The sequence below is a fragment of the Cervus canadensis genome, chromosome 26 (genome assembly GCF_019320065.1).
Source record: "Cervus canadensis isolate Bull #8, Minnesota chromosome 26, ASM1932006v1, whole genome shotgun sequence".
NCBI lineage: Eukaryota > Metazoa > Chordata > Mammalia > Artiodactyla > Cervidae > Cervus > Cervus canadensis.
This window is the reverse complement of record NC_057411.1, coordinates 27,278,627-27,295,470: the sequence shown is the minus strand read 5'-3', so window position 1 is coordinate 27,295,470 and position 16,844 is coordinate 27,278,627. Positions and strand designations below refer to the sequence as shown.

The window sequence follows — 16,844 nt, the reverse complement described above, 5'->3', positions numbered from 1 at the left end:
TTAATTTTCTGAGGTATTGGGTCAGTTGGAAAGCTGAAGGGGAAGGTTCTCAACAGGGAATGAAGGGGGTTTTCTTTAGGGTTCTGCTAGGTGGCTAGTCATAGGCAAGCTAACTAAAATCTTGTCATCATACTTACCCAGACAATGGTTTCTATAAATTGCAGTAGTTAAGCTGGCAGGGGTTTGAGAGAGTTCTTTGAAATATCCAGGAATTACAGGAAATGGTAATAATTTAAGACTTTTACCTAACATTCACCAGTGTCTCCAGGAGAGGATGAGGGTGGTGGTGACAAGCAGCTACTAGTTTTTTCAGAAATGGCATGGTTTTGATTTAAATTTGTAGAATGCTATTAAAACTTGTTCTTTCCTTCCCTCTCTTTTTCCTTCCTCTCCTTTCTCTCTCTTCTTCTCCCCGCACCTTCTTTCTCTTCCCACTCCCTCTACCCTGCAGGGAGTATCTTCCCCCTTCTCTATAGAACCAGCCACTTTAAACACTTTATTTGTTTAGGCTGCGTTGAGTCTTAGTTACGGCCGTCAGACTCTGCTGCAGTGTGTGGCCTTCTCTCTAGTTGTGGCATGTGGGATCTTTGTTCCCTGACCAGGGATGGAACTCATGTCCCCTGCATTGGAAGGTGAATTCTTAACCACCGGACCATTAGGGAAGTCCAATAATTAACCACTTTTTAACAGTTTGCCATATATCTTTCTATTCCTTTTTCTATGTATTTACACACACACACTCAAAAATTGCTTTGTAGGTGGGTTTAAAAATTGTTTTATAAATGGGATAATATTTTGAGTTGCCTTCTAAATTATTTCTTTTTGACTTAAATGTCTTTTCTTCCCATGCCAATTCATATAGATGGATCTCTTTCTTTTGAATTGTTGCTTACTATTGCCTTGTATGGGTGCACCGTAGTTTTATTTATCGATTCACTGCCTGATGGAATTTGAGTTCCTTTCCATTTTGTGCCCTTATAAACAGTCCTCCCATAGGGCAACAGCAGAGTGCATTTGCCGTAAGTAACTTTTAAAAGTAGCTTGCTGAAATTGTTTTTAGATTTAAATTGTAGAATACATCTTCATTTCATTCTGGTTTTCTGGTCCCTATGGCACTTTGTGGGCTGGAGCCTTTGGATAGACACATTTTATTGCTGGCTAAAACCATTTCATATCCTTTCAACAAGGATATATCCAGATAATGGTGATGGCCACAGAAAGGTGAAACATACATCTCAATAAGGCATTCCCTACTGCTTAAGACCAACCCACAAGTGTCATAGAGAGTGGCAGCAAAAACATTTTTTTAAATGCTCAGAATTTCAGAGGTAGTTCCCTTCAGCTGTATAGGCTGGCAACACTTTGTACCATTATAAAGTCTACCTCTTCTATAAGCACTGGTACCCTTTCCTTCTAATTAAATTGTACGTTACGTACACTTTGCTGGCAAGTCTGTAGCTGGTGCCCGTCTCCACAAAGTGCTTGTCTCCAGTATTTGTGGTTCGTGTCCTGCACTAACAGAGTATGCTTCACTATCTCTGTTTAATAAAACACATCCATTTTAAAAAACATGAGACCTAGATTTGCCAAGTCAGATGTGATCTCATGTATTTTTTTTCAACAGCACAAACTCTACCACAAGGATTTGGGAAATTTATTATCTGACACAAAATCTGTTGGGGACTCCTTGGCTGTCAACTGACCACAAATCATGGAGCCAAGGGTAAGTTCAAAGTATCTGTTTAGTAAATGACTGGATACCCTGAGACAGTGCTAACTCAAAGTAGCCAGTTCAGAGTGAGAGGAGGTGCTCGTCCTAGAATGTAGATCAACAGGTGGTTTCAGTGGGACTTCCCTGGTGGTCCAGTGGTTAAGTCTCCACGCTCCCAATGCAAGGGGTGTGGGTCAGTCCTTGGTTGGGGAACGAAGATCTCACATGCTCTGGCCAAAAAATAAACAAATATATCCTAAAAACACATTGCTTTATTTATGGAGAAAAATCTCGCTATGAAAATATGTTGACCAAATAGTGGGCTTGGTGATGTAGTTGACTTCTTTTCTTATGCGAACCCCTTCAGTTGGACACTGGTCTCTGAACCACATGATGAGTAGCACTGTCTCAAGTGCTTCATGAAATGGAATGAATGAATGAATGAGTGAATGAGACATATCTAAGATGGATTAAGTGGTTTTTCAGAGTTGACATGGGAGGATGTGATTAAATAAAATTTTCTTGACTTTCAGTGGGATGATGTTCCTTGTTCATCCTTGAGCTGCCAGAGAGAGGGAAGGTTTGTTCAAGGCACAAATAGATCACCTGGCCACTGTGGCTTGTGCTACTCTTATTCCCCATCAAGAGCATGTCTCCCCTCTTGTGCTCCTTCTTCCTGTTCTTATCTCCTTTCCCCATTATCCTGCCATAGGGTTTAAAGAAAGAAAAACAATGCATGGGAAGCTCATTGTGTGGTCTGTATTTTACACCCAGGTATATATAATTCTCATCAACAGGGTGCGGAAGGTATATTTTCTACTTTGTAAATACTCATAGAGGTTTGGTAACTTGGCCCAGGTCCCATATGTTGTAAACTGGCAGGCTTGAGACTTGAACCTGGGTCTCTTTGATTCTCCCCAGGTGGTTTGGTCTCCTACTCTTACATCTGAGGAGGCTGCTAACAGAGTCCCAGGCCTGTGACAGAAGTTTAAAAGTGTCTACATCGACACACTTGAGTTCCATTTTGGAGCTTGGAGGCTCCATACATTTCATAGTCACCTACTTTAATTGCCACGGTCCTGCCACTTTGCTTACTTCTGTTTGTGTCATATAAGCAAATGTGTCATTTGCTTACTTCTGATGTGTGCACCCCTGTAGGCTGCATATGCCTTCACCTTGTCATCTTTGAATCCCTCACAATACTGTATGGGGCTTTGAAAGCAGTACACTCAATGATGTTAAATGTATGATGTTAAATTTGCTAGTCTATAAATTTACTTATGTGCCTAAAAAGCAAAAGTGAAAGTCACTCAGTCCTGTCTGACTCTTTGTGACCCCATGGACTACATAGTCCATGGAATTCACCAGGCCAGAATACTGGAGTGGGTAGATGTTCTATTCTCCAGGGGATCTTCCCAATCCAGGGATCCAACCCAGGTCTCCCGTGTTGCAGGCAGATTCTTTAGCAGCTGAGCCACCAGCTGAGGTAAATATTAAATGAACGAGACTGAGACTCAAACACATAAACTTTAAGATGTTGTGGTATGAATTCTATTGCACATGTGCATCTACTATTAATAATAAAGCAGTGCACAGTGAGGAGAAAGGCACCAGGAAGGCCATCCTCCTGAAATGCACTCCTTGGCATTCTCAGATTATTGCTTTTGGAACTTCTTACTAGTCTCTAACCTTGAGGACAGGAACTGATCTTTTCTCTGTTGGTTATTTAGCGCCTAGCGTATTTTCTGGCATTAAGTTCCTGAAACTTGAAAAATATGTGTGAAATTGTTGATTGTGCTAAGTTCTCAGCATTTCCTCTTAAACTGCTGTTACTGGAGCTCGTTATGGACCCCCATGCAGTTCTTATTATAGGTTGTATCTGGCTGCTGCTCCTGGGTTTCCTGGTCCTGATCCAATGTTTTCTTCTGCCAATTTCATCTCTTCCAGCTCCTGCTTTGCATTGGGTATACTTCTGTGATTGGAAGTACAGCTGGGAGGAAGGTAAGGGATGTGGGAGCATGGGCATCGTTGTTTCTCCTGAGTGTTAGAAGTGTGGTGAAATGAAGTTTGAGGAAGCAAAGTCTGGAGGTAATCAGGTGTAAGCCTCCAAGAGTCATTCCACTGTAGCATGGAATTGTGACAACATGTATGAAACTCTGTCTACTAGGGAAGCTCATGAAAGATTCAGTGTATAAGGTTTACTGGAGGCTGGTTATATAGGCACTCTTTGCCTAAAACATTGTCAAATTCCAGACTCCCGGAAGGAAAGCAGGTGTTCTTCATAAACTACATTGTGTCTAAAAAAAACTGTTAAGGCACATAGAGGCCCTCTTATCAGGTAGGGAATGATGGAAATCCTCCTGAAATCCAAATTCCCAGATGCTAGCCAAAAATCAATTCTACAATCAGGCCTTTCTAAGGATAGCAGTCTCAGGCCTGCTATGTTAATCCCTTTTTTCAGACCCCTTAGCTTCTGATTTGTGGGTGGGGTTGATAAAACTTTTACAGATCTTACAGGACGTAGGAGGAATGGCTCCCATCTTATCTCCATTTAATTCACCACTCTGGCTCCTGCAAAATTTAGACAGAGGCTGCAGGATGACAGAGGACTAAAGCAAATTCACCCAAGGAGTAGCCCTGACAATGGCCAAGTACCAGCTGTGACATCTTGCTTGACTCAATTAACATGGCTCTGGGTGCACGGTAGGTGATCCAGTGATTAGCTGGGTGCCTGCTTTACCATCCCTACTGAAAAGAAAAAAAAAAAAACCACACAAACAACAGGATCAGAAAACAGATCATATTAACATGGAACTAACAAAAAACAACATTAACAGCCTAGGTTATAACTCTCTTGCTTCTGTTATGATTGAAAGAGACCTAGACCATGTAGACATTCTACAGAAAATCACTATATTGATAGATTATGTTAATCAAACAGGATGAACAAGCTGTGACTAGTAAATCTGAAGCCTCGATAAAGTAAAGTATGCTCTAGAGGGTGAGATGAAACTCACAAAATTCAGGGGTCTATCACACCAGGAAACGTCTACTTCTGCGTTATTGACTATGCCAAAGCCTTTGACTGTGTGGATCATGACAAACTGTGGAAAATTCTTAAAGAGATGGGAATACCAGACCACCTTACCTGTCTCCTGTGAAACTTGTATACAGGTCAAGAAGCAACAGTTAGAACTGGACACGGAACAATGGACTGGTTCCAAATTGGGAAAAGAGTACATAAAAACTGTGTACTGTTACCCTGTTTATTTAACTTATATGCAGAGTACATCATGCAAAATGCTGGGATGGATGAAGTACAACCTGGAATCAACATTGCCAGGAGAAAATGGCGGGCTGGATGAAGCACAAGCTGGAATCAACATTGCCGGGAGAAATATCAATCTCAGATATGCAGGTGACACCACCCTATGGCAGAAAGTGAAGGGGAACTAAACAGCCTCTTGATGAAAGTGAAAGAGGAGAGTGAAAAAGCTGGCTTAAAATTTAACATTCAGGAAACTAAGATCATGGCATCTGGTCCCATCACTTCGTGGCAAAAAGATGGGGAAACAGTGGAAACAGTGACATACTTTATTTTTGAGGGCTCCAAAATCACTGTAGATGGTGACTGCAGCCATGAAATTAAAAGACACTTGCTCCTTGGAAGAAAAGCTATGACCAGCCTACACAGCATATTAAAAAGCAGAGATGTTACTTTACTGACAAAGGCCAGTACAGACAAAGCTATGGTTTTTTTCAGTAGTCATGTATGGATGTGAGAGTTGGACCATAAAGAAAGCTGAGTGCCAAAGAATTGATGCTTTTGAACTGTGGTGTTGGAGAAGACTTTTGAGTCCCTTGGACTGCAAGGATATCAAACCAGTCCATCCTAAAGGAAATCAGTCCTGGATATTCATTGGAAGGACTGATGCTGAAGCTGAAGTTCCAATGCTTTGGCCACCTGATGCTCAGAATTGACTCATTGGAAAAGACCCCAGTGCTGGGAAAAATTGAAGGCAGGAGGAGAAGGGGATGACCGAGGATGAGATGGTTGGATGGCATCACCGACTTGATGGACATGAGTTTGAGCAAGCTCTGGGAGTTGGTGATGGACAGGGAAGCCCGGCATGCTGCAGTCCACAGGGTTGCAGAGTCAGACATGATTTAGTGACTGAACTCAACCACACCAGGAAAATTTGAGGTGGGGGGAGTCCAGTGACCAAGGGCATGCTAGACCATCCCCTCTGAGTGAAAGACAAATTAGTAGTACAACTTCTATCTCCCACTATGAATATGAAATGTGAATGTGTAAGTTGCTCAGTCTTGTCCAACTCTTTGCAACCCCATGGACTTTGCAACCTCTGTCCATGGGATTCTCCAGGGAAGAATACTGGCTGTTTCCTTCTCCAGATCTTTCCAATGCAGGGGTTTAACCCAGGTCCCCTGCATTGCAGGTGGATTCCTTAACAGCTGAGCCACCAGGGCACTGAAGTGAAGTTGCTCAGTCATGTCCAACTCTTTGCAATCCCATGGACTACAGCCTACCAGATTCTTCCATCCATGGGATTTTCCAGCCAAGAACACTGGAGTGGGTTGCCACTTCCTTCTCCAGGAGATCTTCCCAACCAGGGATTGAACCCGGGTCTCCTGTATTGTAGGCAGACGCCTTACTGTCTGAGCCACCACGAAAGCCCCCCACTATGAATAAGGAAGCACGATGCTTAGTAAGTATCTCTAGGTTCTGATGGCAGCACATTTCAAATCTAAGAATACTACTCTTGCCTATATACTGGTAACATCAAGGCTGCCAGTTTTGAGTAAGGCTGAAAGGAGAGGGCTGAAAGGGGTCTATGGCGGATGCATACTGTGGTGGAAGCTGGCCTGCCGCCTGGGTTACCTAATCTAGCAGACTCTAAAAGACAGCAGAGTTATTGGTGGAGGGAAAAATGCAGGCGAAATTAAAGCAATACCACTGTATACATACTCTTGATTTTTCTCAGCTCATTTTATTGGAAACTGAGTGTATAAAAACCACATAGAGCACATTACTAGAAAAAGCATTTTATTTTTCAAATACATAATGGATTCTTTACCCTCTTTTATCTTTTTATTAAGACTAAATACATATAAATAATTTCATCTTTTCTCAAATTAATGACAATGGTGTAATTGTGATTATCTTTTAGCAACCAAAGTCTATTTCCAGAGGTTTGAAGTTGATATGAGAAAAAACACTGCATCAAGTCCATTGTACCTGATTTGGTGCTGAGGTTGAACTGGTAAAATGGTTTGCTCCAGGATCCAGAGGCTATTGTAAGCTTGAAAGCAAAGTGAAATGCTTAGGCTGACCTTGGCTGCTTAAGGATCCTCTGGATGGGGGTGAGGGGTGCCTGGTCCTGGTTCTGTTTTGTACAGGACGGCTCGTCCTCAGGCCTGTGGCCCACCAGGGTTTGCTCCAGGATCCAGAGGCTATTGTAAGCTTGAAAGCAAAGTGAAATGCTTAGGCTGACCTTGGCTGCTTAAGGATCCTCTGGATGGGGGTGAGGGGTGCCTGGTCCTGGTTCTGTTTTGTACAGGACGGCTCGTCCTCAGGCCTGTGGCCCACCAGGCTCCTCTGTCCATGGGATTCTCTGGGCAAGAATACTGGAGTGGATTGCCATTTCCTTCTCCAGGGGATCTTCCTGACCCAGGGATCGAACCCAGGTCTCCTGCATTGAAGGCAGATTCTTTACATCTGCGCTATAGGAACTGAGGTATGTACACGTTCAGGCATTTGCCTGGACGGTAGGTGGGGAGGACTCTACTTCTTATGTCACATTTCTACTGGTAATCCTTTTTCCATAAGGGACAAATGGGCAGCTCTAGATTCTTGATGATACCAATCCTTTGCCCACAGCTCACTCTTTGTCAATGACACTATGACCACTGAAAAAGAAGACAAAATTTTAGTTCACTGTGAACACAGAACACCAGTAGTAAAAGTGACTGTGGTAACTGTGTGATGAGGCAGAAACTGGGAACTGACTCTCGGAAAGGTCTACTGGGCTTGATTTATTTTAAGCAGCCAGGAGACATCTAGAATTTGGACACACAGTGTTTGGATATATCCTTTTATTTTTCTCCATTGCCCACTGACTTTAAAAACCTAAGATCATACCCCAATTTCCATTAGCATGTCCACCATGAATGCAAAATTAAATAACTCAAATAAATAATGGGTAGCTAAAGAATACTTTAAAGGTAGTAAAAAGATAGCACCTCAGTGATTTCTTAGCATAATGCTAATCTTTCAAATGTGGGTAAAAATCCCATTTAGTGGGAAGGTTTGGAATCTTACATAAAAATATAACATGCATTATATATTTCTTGAATATAAGAAATTCAAGTGACCGTATCCTTACTGATATTAATATAACACAAATAAAATTATAATGAACATTTTAAAACAAAAAGCAGTTCATTTCTAGTTAACATATTGAAATAACTGATATTCAAATTCTAACTATTATAGCACAGACATATCAATGGAGTTTATGTATATATACATGCTTCAAAGTAGAATTTGCTTTGGGGCTAGTACTTTTTATTCTAACCCACAGTATTTATGACTCATTTCAGTTGTTTTTACTAAGAAATCAGGAGATAAATTTCTGACTCTTGGATCAGTCAGAAAATAACTAAAAGTTATTTTTCTGTAAATTCAGTAAGAAGCTATTCTAAAATTGTTGCTTATCTATTTCTCTAAATGAAATCTCAGATAGTAATCTTGTCTCCTAATTAAAGGAAGACATTATAACCCTCTAATTCCTATTTTAACTAGAAGAGCCACATCATTATTTTTAATGGTTTCTTCTGTATTTGGTACCTTAAAAAAATGTTAGTAATACTACTTTCTGCAAAACACAAAACAGCATGAAAAGTAACCAGTTACTACTGGCATTCAGATTTTGAAGATATACCTTTATGATGAAATAAGTCATGAAACAAAATGTTCAGAAGAACTGTCAGTAACTATTTAAAAATCAGATTTATGATCCTCTTTAAAATTTGTTAAAGCGATGCTGGTTTACATCAAAGTGCTCCTAGTGAGGAGAAATGATGTACTATATTGAAAAAATAAGACCTCATCAGGGGTCTTAACTCGGCTCTGAACAACCTTAAAAGCCAAAAGATCTGCACCATATGTTCTCAAGGTCATTACCATGGGACGCCTTGTAAAAACATCTTTTGGTATTATTGATAATAAAAGCACCTTGAATTGGATTCTAGATGGACATGTGCTATAAGCAAAGATACTTCTCTGAAGCCAAAAATCTGATGCTGCTGAAGTGTCCACTTTCGACTACGAGAGCTTAATGTAGCTGATCTAAAATCATTTCCTTAGTCCTACAGAATTTTCTTGATCTCTTAACATTTTAAAATAGTGACCTGGCACTAGTTTAGGTCTGAAAGTGTTCATCATTCGGTCGTGTCTGACTCTTTGTGACCTCGTGAACTGTAGCCCGCCAGGCTCCTCTGTCCATGGAATTTTCTGGGCAAGAATATTGGAGTGGGTTGCCATTTCATTATCCAGGGGATCTTCCCAACCCAGGGATTAAACCCAGGTCTCCTGCATTGCGGGTAGATTCTTCACCTCTGAGCCAGCAGGGAAGCCCATATAGTTTAGGCCTATAAAAATATAACTCTCACAAGTTACTCCAAAACATGATAACTAGCACAAAATTAGTACGTATCTTTTTAAAAAAGCCTTTGGATAATAACTCTAATGCATCAGGCTGCAGAGGACCCAAAGGGCACTCTAAATGACGGAATGATGGACATTATTTAGTGATGGTAAATGAGAATTATTTCCTTAAAAGCCAATATCAATTTTACCAATTTTAAGTAGAACATAACATGAAATTATTTCATGAAATATAGTCTTGTTCTGTGCTCTCTTGACACCAGTCCCAACAGAAAGCTTCCAGTCTTTTTGCTGTTTCTTGACTGATGAGACATTCATCCTTTAATTCCCTGATTGTCTTCCTCAATGATTTTTGGAAACATTTTTCTCGGTCTAGAACATTCTGCAGAATTCTCTTGGTATCCTCTAGCTCGCTGATCACATGATCGAGTTTATGCTTAAGTTTCTTTGGACTGTCCATCACACTGTAGCTATGTTCCTAAAAACATAAACACCAAGTTATTAAACCAGACAGATAAGCAGTTAGATAAAAAAATTATAACTAGGCCTCAGTTATTTCTCCAAATACTATGCTTAGAGAACATTTTTAAGTTGGTGATACTAAGAGGTTCAAAGACCACAGGGAGAGGACAGGGATATTTCAGGTGCCTAGAGTCCCCATCTTTGTCTAAGGTCTGGCATACACAAGGAGGGCAGAATCCTGTAGGTGGAAGGCCTTCTCACCTGGAGGTAGGCATCTGCTTATGAACAAACAGCATGACACTCACAATGACCATGACAGTTTTGGTCCCTAAGTGTGGGCTGCTAAGTTTAAGTTTTATCTATCAAAAAAAACCTTACATTTTTAACCTTTTAACTGAATTGCTTTATTTGATGAATATTTCACTTTATAAGGGATGACAGGAAAGCACTGAAGCAGGTCCTCAGGCTGGGTGTTAGGGATTTAGAGAGGACTCTGGTCTTGGATTTATAAAGGGATAATTTAAGCGCTCTGTATTTATTTTGGCTATGGTATGTTTGTTGGGTATACTTTTTTCATTCAAAAACACCACTGACATATAAACATAAAATAATTTTGAGAAGCTGTTACTTAAAATTAGTGAAAATGACTTTGCTTTCAGCCAAGATGAAATAAGAGACTGGATTGACAAAAAAACCCCAGGATTTCCCTGATGGTAAAAGGATATCTGCCTGCCAAGGCAGGAGACTGGAAAGAGTTCGCATGCTGTGGAGCAACTAAGCCCGTGTGTCATAACCACCGAGCCTGCACTCTAGGGCCTGCAAGCCGCAACTACTGAGTCTGAATGCTGCAACTACTGAAGCCCACGTGCCCTAGAGCCTGTGTTCTGCAACGAGAGAGAAGCCACCACAGTGAGGCCAGTGCACTACAATGAAGAGTAGCCCCTGCTCACTGCAACTAGAGAAAGCCCGTGTGTGGCGACGAAGATGCAGTAAGACCTCAACACACAGCCAAAAGGTATAAAAAAGTTTTGCACATAAGGATATCAGGCAAGGAAGGCAGAGATTGCAGAGAGATGGGAAACAAAGAGATGAGCCTTATGAATGCCCAACTTACTGCCTTGAGAGAGTTCTAGGCCTCAGTGCAAGGAGAGGAAACCCAGGCAGAGCCGGTTAGACAGAGTTGAGGAGGTAGTGCAAAGTATTTGGGGAGACCAAGGTGCCTACAGTTTACAGAACAAAGTATCAATAGTAGAGAGGAGAACCTAGAGATCTTCAGAAGCTCCCTGTCAAGTATTGCCCTGAGTAAGATCAGAATATGTGTGTAGGAAACTGCTCAAGGCTGAGGAAACAGTGGCCAGAAAAGATCAGGAGTACCCTGAGCTCACAGATTTTACTCCCACCAGCCAGTACCAGAAGAGTACATAGAAGAGTCTTGCCTCAGTGGTGGAGAACAAATAGCCTGAGACAGAGCACTGCTCTGGTCCTGCCTTAAAAAAAACAAAGCCTGAAAGAGCCAAATTGTTTCCAAATAACTACACCTCATAACAAAGCTCAAGCATATAGGACACAAAAATATCTAGCATCTGGTAAAGTAAAATCCACAGTATTTGGCACAGAAAATTTACCAGGCATGCAAAACAGCAGAAAATATGAGCCATAATAACAGAGAAACCAATCCACAGAAACCAACCCAGAACTAGCAAATGTTAGAATCAGTAGACAAGGATATTAATGAAATTATTAAAACTGTATCATATATGTTAGAAAGTTAAGCAGAGACATGTAAGATATAAAAAAAGAATCAAATAGGACACCTGGACTTAAAAATTACTATGTGTGAGGTGAAAAATATATTAAAGAGAACTAATGGCAGATTAGAAATTTCAGAAGATTGGTGAAGGTGAAGATACAGCAACAGGAATGATCCAGAATGGACTACAGAGAGAAAAGGGAATATTTAAAAAACAAAAAAATGAACAGAGCGTGAGTGAGAGGTGGCACAACTTCCGACAACGCAGTATACATGTCATTAGACTCCCCCAAGGAAAAGGAAGAAAAGTTGAGGAAGAAATATTTGAAGAAATCATGACCAAAATTTTTCCAAGTCTGATAAAAACTATAAACTCACAGATAGAGAAACAATAAATCCCAAGCATAAGAAACATGAACAAAGCTAAACTATGGTATAATCAAATTATTTAAAACCATTAGCAAAGAAAAAAGATAAGAATGAGAGTAGATTTTTGATTAGCAAGCATGCAAATGAGAATATAGTGGAGCAACATCTTAAAAAAACTAAAAACAACAAAGTCCCAAACTGTCAACCCAGAATTTGTCAATATCTTTCAAAAATGAAGACTAAATAATGATTGTTCAGATTTTTCCAGACTAAATAATGACTATTTAGAAGACTAAGTAATGATTTTATAAAAGCTGAAAGAATTTATCACCTGCATAGCTGCACTGTAAGGAGTATTAAAGTTAAGTCCTTCAGACAGAATGATACCAGATGGAAATATGGATTTACACAAAGGAATGAAAAGCCCTGCAGTGGCAACTACATGGGTAGCATATACCTTTTTTTCTTATTATTTAAATCTTTTAAAAAGATAATTTACAGCTTAAACAAAAATTATATCAATGTAATGTGTGGTTCATAGCATATGTACAGTGAAATGTATGACAGCTGTAGCAAAAAGGCTGGAGAAGAGAAATAAAAGTATACTATGGTAAGATATGTATATTATACACTAAGTGGAATAATTTCACTTATCATGTAGCCTGTGGCAAGTTAAACATGGATGCTATAGACCCAAAAGCAATTAACAAAGAGTTATGGTGAATGAATCAAAAAAAGGAGATAAGATGGAATTATAAAGGAATTTAATTAATTAAAGGCAGAAAAAGGAGAAAAAGAACAAAGAATAAATGGAATAGGAAATAAGCATGATGACAGATTTAAACCAAACCATATCCTATTAGATAATTTGATATAAAGTAAGGATAATCACATTAGATTATTATTATAGTTTAAATAATCCAAATAAAAGGCAGAAATTATATATAGAAAAGATTAGTGATTATAAATAACAAAGTTATATTAAAAAATCAAGACCCAAAAGTACATGCTGCCAAGAAAAAACACACTTTAAAAATAAAAAGACACAAATAGGTTGAAACTAAAGGTTTCAACTAGGATAACACTAATGACAGAGAACTACGGTATATGCAGAGTACATCACGAGAAACGCTGGGCTGGAGGAAGCACAAGCTGGAATCAAGATTGCCAGGAGAAATATCAATAACCTCAGATATGCAGATGACACCACCCTTATGGCAGAAAGTGAAGAGGAACTAAAAAGCCTCTTGATGAAAGTGAAAGAGGAGAGTGAAAAAGTTGGCTTAAAGCTCAACATTCAGAAAACTAAGATCATGGCCTCTGGTCCCATCACTTCATGGGAAATAGATGGTGAGACAGTGGAAACAGTGTCAGACTTTATTTTTTTGGGCTCCAAAATCACTGCAGATGGTGATGCAGCCATGAAATTAAAAGACGCTTACTCCTTGGAAGGAAAGTTATGACCAACCTAGATAGCATATTAAAAAGCAGAGACATTACTTTGCCAACAAAGGTCCGTCTAGTCAAGGCTATGGTTTTTCCAGTAGTCATGTAGATTTGAGAGTTGAACTGTGACAAAAGCTTGATGTGGAAAAATTGATTGCTTTGACGTGGATGTTGTGGAGAAGAGCTCTTTTTTTGTTTTTTTTTTTAGTGAAAGGAAGATGCTCAGGTTGTGTCTGACTCTTCGGTGAGCCCAATGGACTGTAGCCCCACCAGCTCCTCCGTCGCATGGGATGTGTCGTGTCAAGAGTAAACTGGAGTGGGTTGCCAATTGCTTCTGCCGAAGAAGACCTTGAGAGTCCCTTGGACTGCAAGGAGATCTCAACCAGTGGGGCCATCCTAAAGGAATCGTCCTGGGTGTTCATTGGAAGGAACTATGCGAAGCTGAAACTCAATACTGGCCACTTCATGGGAAGAGCTCTCGATGTGGAAAAGACCTGATGCTGGGAGGAATTTGGGTCAGGAGGAGTAGGGGATGACACAGGATGAGATGGTTAGATGGCATCACCGACTTGATGGGCATGAGTTTGAGTCAACTCTGGGAGTTGGTCATGGACAGGGAGGCCTGGCGTGCTGCGATTCATGGGGTCGCAAAGAGTCGGACATGACTGAGAGACTGAACTGACTCACTGACGGTGGGTATATTACTATCAGACAAAGAAGATTTCAGAGCAAAGAATATTACCAGGCATAAAGAAGGCCATTTCTTAATAATAAAGGGGTTAATTTATCAAGACATAAGTATTTTCTTTTCCAATGGTTTTGAATAATTTGATTATGATGTAGCCTAGTTTAGCTTTCTTCATGTTTCTTGTGCTTGGGATTGCTGAGCTTTTTATCTGTGGGTTTATAGTTTTTATCAAACCTGGAAAAATTCTGGCCATGATTTCTTCAAATATTCCCCTCTCTTTCAACTTTTCTTCCTTTTCCTTTGGAGAGTCTAATTGCATGTATATTGGGCTATCTGAAGTTGTACCACTTCTCAATGATGCTCTGTTCATGTTTTTCATTTTTTAAATATTCCCTTTTCTCTCTGTATTCCATTCTGGATAGTCCCATTGCTATATCTTCACCTTCACTAATCTTTTCTTCTGAAATATCTAACATGCCATTCAGTTCAGTTCAGTCACTCGGTTGTGTCCGACTCTTTGCAACCCCATGGACTGCAGCACGCCAGGCCTCCCTGTCGGTCGCCAACTCCCAAAGTTTACTCAAACTCATGTCCATCGAGTTGGTGATGCCATCCAACCATCTCATCCTCTGTCGTCCCCCTTTCCCCCTGCCTTCAAACATGCCATTAATTCTCTCCAATATATTTTTCAACTCACATGTTGTATGTTTTTTTCTAATTCTTAGTTTTGTTTATATGAGATGATAGATGTTCATCTAAACTTACTGTGATGATCACTTCATGATCAATGTTAATTATATCATTACTGTACACTTTAAACTTATACAGTGGTGTATGTCAATTATATCTCAATAAAACTGAAAGCATAAAATAGAAAGGTACTTCCTCAGTCTGATAAAGGGCAATTATGAAAAATCCACAGTTAACATCATATAAATATCTTCAATGGTGAAAGACTGATGCCTTCCTCCTAAAATCAGGAGCAAAGCATAATGATCAGTTCTCAGTACTTCTATTCAGTATACCCTTAGAGGTTCAAGGTAGTGCAATAAAGCAAGAAAAAGAAATGAAAGATATTTACATTGGAAAAGAAGAATTAAAACTGTCTTTAATGACAGACATCATGATTATTTTTGTAGAAAACCTGACAGTCTTTACGAAAAAGCTTTCATAATTAACATGTGAGTTTAGCAAGTTTGACAGATACAAGATTCATATACAAAGGTCAATTTATTTCCATATACTAACAGTAATTAAAACAATGCCATTTATAATAGCATCCAAACATACAAAATACTTAGGGATAAATCTGACAAAACAAATGAAAGACTATACACTGAAAATGACAAAATCCTGCTAAGAAAATTTAAAAGTTTAAATATATGAGGTGATGAGCTAGAAGACTTAAAATAGTCTTATTAAGATGTCAATTCTTCTCAAATGGATCTGTAGATTCAACAGAATCCCAGTCAAAACTCTAGCAGGAATTTTGTAGAAATTTATCAAAGTGATTCTAAAATTCATATAAAAATGCAAAGGACCAAGACTATCCAAAACAACTTTGAAAAAGAACAAAGTTGGAATATTTAACACTGATAAAACACTGCCTGATTTTAAGCATCATTATAAAGCTATATATATATATATAGAGAGAGAGAGAGAGTAATTAAGATAGGAAAACAGATCTGAATTCCAGGGCCTGATTCTAACATGAAAAAGCAATCAGATGAATAAATAAATGCAAGCTTCAATACTGTGTGTGTATGACAGTCCTTTAAGAAAACCTAAAGACATAACTATTTTTAAAATTAGATATTTCCACATAGAACCTACAACACCAATATCTAAAGGGAGGAATTATTTATTGTATTTTATTGGTTGACATTACTTTGCCAACAAAGGTCTGTCTAGTCAAAGCTATGGTTTTTCTAGTAGTCAAGTATGGATATGAGAGTCGAACCATAAAGGAAGCTGAGCACCGAAGAATTGATGCTTTTGAACCATGGTGTTGGAGAAGACTCTGGAGAGTCCCTTGGACTACAAGGAGATCCAACCAGTCCATCCTAAAGATCATCAGTCCTGAGTGTTCATTGGAAGGACTGATGCTGAAGCTGAAACTCCAATACTTTGGCCACCTCATGGGAAGAGTTGACTCGTTGGAAAAGACCCTGATGCTGGCAAAGACTGAAGGCAGGAGGAGAAGGGGACGACAGAGGATGAGACAGTTGGATGGTATCACTAACTTGAAGGACATCAGTTTGATCAAGTTCTGGGAGTTGTGATGGACAGGCATACTGGTGTGCTGCAGTCCATGGGGTCACAGAGTCGGACATGACTGAGCAACTGAACTAAACTGAACTGATTGGTTGAAATATTTTTTGAAAGCATTCTTTGAATTAAGTATGTATATATAAATTATAATGGCCCTTGGAAGCAATATTACTTTTGGTTATTACATATTAAAAACATCTCAAAAACCTGAACTCCCAGTTTTTCAATAAGATTTTGAAAAGCTTAATCCTAATGGAGAGGGCATGCTCATCTTAAAAATATCAACATTAGCCCAGTAAGTAATTTTACTTACAAAAATGAACTGGGACTGGAATTCTTCAACACATGAGGAAGCATCAACAAGCTTGTGATTGTGGTTTGTAACTGGAAGGGCTTTGAGGGTGAAGTTTTTCCTACAAGGAAGCTTTTCTCTTTTCCCCTGTTAAGAATAGTTAATTGT

At 39.4% G+C, this 16,844-nt stretch overlaps 1 long non-coding RNA gene across 1 annotated transcript; it reads right to left on the bottom strand.

The window, feature by feature from the left end:
• Window positions 1-6,700: 6,700 nt before the first annotated feature.
• LOC122428094 lies at window positions 6,701-16,844 on the bottom strand. The gene is made up of 2 exons (XR_006265638.1): window positions 16,698-16,844; window positions 6,701-9,876 (listed from the first exon to the last, which is right to left on the bottom strand). It is a non-coding gene; the product is annotated as an uncharacterized LOC122428094 (long non-coding RNA).